Source organism: Electrophorus electricus, chromosome 7 (assembly GCF_041902795.1).
Source record: "Electrophorus electricus isolate QZ-2024a chromosome 7, ASM4190279v1, whole genome shotgun sequence".
Taxonomy (NCBI): domain Eukaryota; kingdom Metazoa; phylum Chordata; class Actinopteri; order Gymnotiformes; family Gymnotidae; genus Electrophorus; species Electrophorus electricus.
The window spans coordinates 1192501-1200000 of NC_137503.1; the positions used below are offsets into that span (position 1 = coordinate 1192501).

The following is a 7500-nucleotide window of genomic DNA, read 5'->3' on the forward strand; positions in this document are numbered from 1 at the left end:
ATAATTACAGTCCCTTTCAGCTAGAGACACCATTCTCTCTGGATGCAGTCCAGTGTCTTGGTTGTTCTTACCTATTTTGGAGTTTGTTCTCAATTCTAGCGTATAGAAGAGGACACACAACTACCCATCGTGTTCCCACTGTCCAGTCTTCAAGGCGGGCTGGGTCGCCTGCTAATAAATGTTGTCAAACGTGGTAAAATTGCAGCTGCTGGTAGCAGACACTCTTTCAGATGGCTTGTTCTGTCCAGCTGGATGTGATGTAGGCACAATCCTCACATCTACTTGGCTCACAAAGAACTTGAGATCCACTGAGTCTGGACAGTTGTCTATCCCACCAGCCAAACTCTGAGCTGGGCAAATCCTGTTCCCAACATCCCCTGCTGAACTAAACACGCCAGTCTCTAGTAAGCCTCCACTCTCTGCAGTAAGCCAGATACTGGCACACTAAGCACAGGCTCTGGGGATAGACTGGCCCTACACCCTTATTCTACCCATACTCCTACACAGGGATCTGTGTTTCGTCCCCACCTGGTGATGGGTTCATCCCGTGGTCTACTCATCGAACTGGCTGACAACCTTTGCAGTTGAAACTACAGCTGACTGCCTTGGAGCAAGCTTTATTATACCAAAAGATGTAACAGAATACTGAAGTTAGCTGAAGGTGCCTTTCTACATGTCCAACATCTACACAGGATGGAAACCGCATGGCAGATATCAAAGTCTGGACCTTTCTACATAAGTGTCTGACCTACATAATATAAGAGTGTAGGTCAGAGTTTACCTGACCCAGTGATCAGGGAGTTTAAAGAGCCATTTGGTGTGGATCCTTCAGGCACTTATTAGCAATCTCCTTGAGGTGCTGGAGATGACAACAGCTGGATCGTACGAACCTGGCACGTCTTGGGTCATAATCCTTGATTCCCCTCGGGAGTGAAGAGTCTTCTCGTATGGCTGACCTTCTTCTCTCAGCATCTGAGATGAGATCCCTATTGAGTGTGTTCATGAGGCTAAGGAGATCTGGTGTGTGCAGTGCTTTGAGACAGCAGCACACAGTGACATTCCCTCCCTGACAGCAGCTCTGTGGGCCAGTGAGATGTTCACCAGGTCTCTGCCTTTCACCAGGCTGAAACCAGTCTCATGCAGGTGAAGTCATGTGACAGTTCACTTGATTCCAGTTCCATTATACACTATGTCCCAAAATATTTATTTAAAAAACAGTTTAATTAATTATATAATGGTCTATAATAGAGATCTGGAGGATCATTGGTTGATCTGATACCTCACACCTTCCCCTTTGAGTTTTGATCAACAAGACATAATCAACATGACATAATCTTTAATGTAAGAAGCAGCAGGCAGTAGTATATCATCACTGGCATGAATGTGCCAAAGCCTTTGATATTTGTTCAAAAGAATTAGAAATTGTTGTTATGATGTGCACTAGATGATGTGGAGGTTGAGCAATCTCTGGATAATAGTTACAAGAATTTCAGTTCTGATCTGAGAAATGTTCCAAAGTAACAGAAAAACTGTAAGAAATGAGTCAAAGATAAAAATTAAAAAAACAGAAAAGAAAATATGTGATGGACAAAATGATGAAAGAAAAACAAAAACAAGCAAACTGGACAAAGTTTAAAAAAAAAAACCATCAACTGTGTTTATAATTCAAGTTAGGATAAGCATTCAGAATGCAACACCTTTGTGCATTAAAAGCCCACCTCCATAATAGCAGCATTCAGTTTCTTTCTGTACATTTTTGAGCTTAATGCAAAGTCTCCCTCAGTGGCATAAGAGTAAACGCAGCCATTTTCCCAGTGCTGCCGGAGGAATAGGACAGCTATGCCAGATCTGCAACCATAAAGCTCACTGGAAGCCATGCACCCTGAGACAGCATACAAGGGCGGTCTTTGAGATGACAGGACACGTAGAACATACAGGGCCACTGGATCCTGCTTGTTTTAGATTCTGTGATGTCCTGCCTACACCGACAAACCATCAAGAGCTGGAGATGTTCTGATGGTCCACGCTGCCCACTGAGTGGGAGAGGAGCTAGCCTGAGGCACATCCTTTCATCCTGGCAAGTGGGTCTGATGGACAGGAAGCTCAAACAGCATCACGACCAGGTGTTGACGCAGCTTTCCACGGCACTGCAGAGCAAGCACAGAAAAGGGGATCTACAAAATATTGATCTTCTGGTCCCTCCTTCAATCACTAACACATGCCAGAGGAAGAGGCAACCAAAGAGAGAAAAGGTTAAAGGGCTCCCAGCCACTGTGGTTCATGGGGAGATGTAAGCAGATCTAAGGAGGAGGAGTAGGTTTCCAGAGTAAATTCCCATCTGGAAATTCCACATCTCGTCCACTAATCAAAGGGCAAGTGGTCTTTATCTAACTGCCAGCTGGAAAGCCCAGAGTATTCACACGAGAAAGTACTTAGTCCAGGAGACAGGTGAGGAGAGCCTGGAACTGGTCATCTAAAACTTGCTGGATCAGCTTCTTGGGTTAGTCACTCTGGTAACAGTGTTCAGAGTTGAAGGAGCAGTGCAGAGAAAGTTGCCATCAAACCTCAGAAATCAAAACAAATTGGAAGGCCAGTGCAGAGAGCTCAGAAGAAACGACCGTAGTAGGGGTCAAAACAGACCTGAGTGTCAGAGGAGGGCAATTTCAGGACTCTGGTGTCGGTCCAGTTCTAAGACCTCGTTCCAAGGTATCAAGGTGTCATGGCCTTGTCTGCAGAAGCAAAGTAAAGAAACACAGTGTTAGTGGTAGCTCAATGCTTAAGGTGCTTGACCTTTAATCAGAAGGTTGCTTGTTCAAGCCCCCACTGTTGGGACTCTGAGCAAGCCCCTCAATTACTCAAGTTGTGTTTAGTCATAATTATAATTTGCTCTGGATAAAAGTGCCCATTAAAGTTAAAGGTTCCTTTAAGCTGCACTTTAAGGAGAGAGAACTGTGCAGGCCTGTCAGGTGACCTGGTAACAATTGTGGATCTTTCATTCTTTATTTCTTGTGAGAACCCTCAGACCAAAAATGCTTTCCCTCTGTCCAAGAGCAAGCAAGTATATTTAAATTATCATTTCACAGAAAGACATTGCTGTTGGATTTTTTAAAAGAATTTAAAGTTTTTGGCAAGCAAGCTAGCTGAATATTTTTCTAAAAATCTTGCTTTGAATGAATATTTAAGTTTAGGCAAGCTGACAAAATATGAGATAAGATTGGAAAAATCTACCATGAGCCAGGGGCTCTAAGCATAATTTCCTGCGTGCTATCTAGAACATGTGCAGTTGTATATGATGTAAATATACTGACATATACGATGTAAATTTCAAAGTTCGCTATATTGTGTACATCATCTTCCTTTGCCTTCACAAATCCTGCAGCATGTTTTAAAATCTTTCAGGACGAAGACGTTTTGCTGCAATAAAGTGAGATCTTTTTCTCCAAACACAGTCACTTCAAAAGATTCCCATAAATAATAATAATTCTAATAATAATAAAAATTACGATAAATATTAATTTAAAAGATATATTTTTGTACATTACAATATTTATTTTTGCATTCCATTTGTATCATGTCATCTATGTACATTATTGCGGCAACACAAAAATAAATATTTTAGCATAATGTGAATTTTTACATGCAACATTCTAATTGTGATCCAATAGCTCCTACACTTACTGTTGGTCTGTGAGTTTCCTGAAGCTTTGGCACGTCTTCCCACCTGAAAATATATATATTTTATTTTTTAAATATATTTCTCCCTCTGTTTAAAGAGTCCGCCCTGCCGCCCCAGAGTAGCGAAGAGCTGACCGCAGCAAACTGGTGAGCGAATCGCCAGGGAGCATCTCCACCACATCTGTGCCATCTGTGTGCGAGTCTGGGCCTCCGTTTCTGCATGTGCACCACAACATGGACCGTAGCATCCAGGGACTACAAAAATGGAACAAAACAGCACTAGAGACTTAATAAGGCATTACTAATTGCTGCCTGAGCAGCTCGCGTCCGTCAGCTCTGGGGAATGCTGTGAAAGCCTGAGACGTGGAGAAGAGGTGGATGTGACAAAAGTTACAGTAACTTGTCAGGAAGCAAAAGTTCCTCGAGCTGCATTAGCGCTAGTGTCTGTAGCTCTGCAGGCTGTGGTTCAAATGCAGGGGTTAGTCTGGTTAAACTGGGATTCTGTTTTGTCACAAAATGGAGCAAGAGTCACTTACAGATGGGGTTTAAGGACTGGAGATTTATTTAACACATGAAGATTTATTTAGGGGCCGTTAATAACACCCCATCTCCTACCGAACTGACCCACACGTCAGTCTGACACTCCCTAAGGGAAAAGAGCTTGCGTAGATAGTAGTTAACAGAGTATACGTGTAGTAAACTCTGACCTGGAGGCCTCGTGAACACATTCATTTAATATGCACTTTTTTCTTCATGCATGAGAAGGTCACCCTGCTGTAGGCCCATGTTATAATGAGATAGAAGAAATGATGTTATTTTGAGTAGATTCAGGACATTTAACTGCTTTCTGTTTCTCCTCCAGGCATCAAATATTTCTTTTGTCAGTGATGCTTGCCCTTAGTGGCCACGTGTTTTAACTTTACCACAGAAGAGTTAAAATATGACACACTACCACAAGAGACCTCTGCAGGGGCTTACAGACCAAAAACATCACGCCTTCAGGGTGGAGGAGTCCAACCGGCACATGCAACCCAGACGCGCCGGTGCTCAGAAGCACGTCGGGAGTCGGCGACCTCCGTGCCCATGTGGAGTGGGTCAGAGTGGGCCTGCCGAGCGCCCGGTCCTGGGGCAGCACAGTGGCTGTGCACTCGGAAGGGATTCCCCCAGATGCCATGCCATATTCATTAGAAAGAAAGAGCAGCACCTTTGCTCCAATGGCAGGTCAGGCTCTTGCACAAAATGCATCGTTATGCAAATGCTCTGCATGCTATGAATATGTAATTAAGGAAAACTGGTTAATATGCGACACATCACAAATTAGCGAAATAGCACTGCATGCTAATCTGTAGTGCAACAAAAGTGCCGGAACAGGTTGAGTTGTCTTGGGAATTTGGGCTGGATTGTTTCTGGAAAATGTAAGCGAGAATATAAATCATACTGGGGAAAAGAAATGGTAGTTTTCTATAGCATAATTAATTTTTTGTTTCAAGATATTCGTGGCATTTATATGAAAGGTATACGCAATGGCAGTTCATGGTATGAATCATTTAAGGAAATATTTCCTGCTCCTTCAGAGGAAACATGAAACAGCAAGAAGCCCATAAAATGTCTATGAGAAATACATTCATCTGCTGCTATTAAGTTCTGAACTAAGGCTAAAGAACTGAGCTCAGTCTCTCGTCACCGTGCCAACTCTAGAGGTACAGCCGTAACCGTACAGCCATAACCGTACAGCCGTAACTGTACAGCCGTAACCGTACATTTCCACAAGAACACTGGAACAAAATGTGAGAAACTGCATTACAGATGATTTCACTCTGCAATGGGTAACAAAGGTAGAAAATGAGATAAAGCAAGTTGTCCATACTATATCCTATACTGTCCATACTACACCCTATACTGTCCATACTACACCCTATACTGTCCACACTACATCCTATACTGTCCATACTACACCCTATACTGTCCACACTACATCCTATACTGTCCATACTACACCCTATACTGTCCACGCTATATCCTATACTGTCCATACTACACCCTATACTGTCCATACTACACCCTATACTGTCCATACTACATTCTATACTGTCCATACTACATCCTATACTGTCCATACTATATCCTATACTGTCCATACTACACCCTATACTGTCCACACTACATCCTATACTGTCCACACTACATCCTATACTGTCCATACTACACCCTATACTGTCCACACTACATCCTATACTGTCCATACTACACCCTATACTGTCCACGCTATATCCTATACTGTCCATACTACACCCTATACTGTCCATACTACACCCTATACTGTCCATACTACATTCTATACTGTCCATACTACACCCTATACTGTCCACACTACATCCTATACTGTTCATACTACATCCTATACTGTCCACACTACATTATATTGTCCATACTACATTTACATTTACATTCACAGAATTTAGCAGATGCTCTTATCCAGATCGACTTACAAAAGTGCTTTGTCATTTGTTCATTTAAACATAGCAATGAACTAGAATACTGTAGAGTACAGGGATGAATGCTGATACCTGTCACGGAACGCTCGCCTCCCGCGAGTCATGTGGTTTGGCCCACCACAGGGAGGGTTCTCGTTTGTGGCCACGCCTGCACACACCTGTACCTCGTCCTGTCTGTGTATTTAAACCCTCGTCATAGTGTGCAGGATGGTTGGTCATTGTTGATGTAACATGTTACTGTTAAGGCTAATGTTCTTCTCGTCATTGCTAAACGTATACGTGTTTATTGTGTTCGTCTAACGTTAACCGTTACATGTTCATGTTCATGTTCTTCCTCTGTAATGCATGTGAGCACCGTTGTCCTTCTGTGTTAATAAATGTTCATCCATGTCACTGGAGTCTGTGCATCCTGCCCCTCGCCCTTCGGCACTCGGGCCGCCACGCGTTACAATACCTAGAAGTACAAAATACATAAGGTCTACCTTACACAATGATAAGTGCTTTAAACAATAAGTGCTAGAGTTTGTTAAACAACATAAACAACATAAACAATACCCAACAATAAGTATTAATTTAGTCAGTCAATATGGGAGCAGTGTCAGTTGTCCTTTAAATATTCCATGAATAGATAAGAATAGATTAGAGGATAGAAGGGACTCTGCTGTCCGGACAGCAAGTGGGAGTTCATTCCACCATCTTGGAGCCAGGACAGAAAATAGTCTTGATGCTTGTCTTCCATGAGGCCTGAAACACGGTTGACCTCATGTATGAAGGGGCTGGTAGGCAATCATCAAGGTTTTTCATCATCGAGTTACAGGGAGCCAATGAAGGGAGCACAGCAGTGGAGTAACATGTGTAAACTTGTTACATGTGTAAATTTGTTGAAGACCAGTCATGCTGCTGCATTCTGGACAAGTTGTAGAGATTTAATGGCTCTTAGAGGAAGACCAGCAAGTAGGGAGTTGCAGTAGTCTAGCTTTGAGAACACAAGAGACTGTACAAGCACCTGGGCGGCTTCCTGTGAGAGAAAGGGTCGAATCCTTCATATGTTACAAAGGAGGAATCGGCAAGACCGTGTTAGATTAGAAACATGAGTTGAGAACAACTGGTTGTCCAAAGTTACGCGCAGACCACAGGCAGCTTCGGATGGTGATACCAGGGAGTTCTCAAAGGAAACTGTGAGGTCATGGTAAGGGTTGGGAGTACCTGGGATGAACAGAAGCTTAGTTTTACTGGGGTTGAGCTTCAAGTGGTGGGCTGTCATCCATGACGCAATGTCAGTCAAGCATGCTGAGAAATGTCTGGAGACCTGCGTGTCAGAGGGTGGAAA

At 43.1% G+C, this 7500-nt stretch overlaps 1 long non-coding RNA gene across 1 annotated transcript; it reads right to left on the reverse strand.

The window, feature by feature from the left end:
• Positions 1–1395: 1395 nt before the first annotated feature.
• On the reverse strand, positions 1396–4220 carry LOC145658819 (uncharacterized). Its single transcript, XR_014124730.1, has 4 exons — positions 3811–4220; positions 3679–3721; positions 2641–2729; positions 1396–2147 (listed from the first exon to the last, which is right to left on the reverse strand). It is a non-coding gene; the product is annotated as an uncharacterized LOC145658819 (long non-coding RNA).
• Between the last annotated feature and the right edge of the window lie 3280 nt (positions 4221–7500).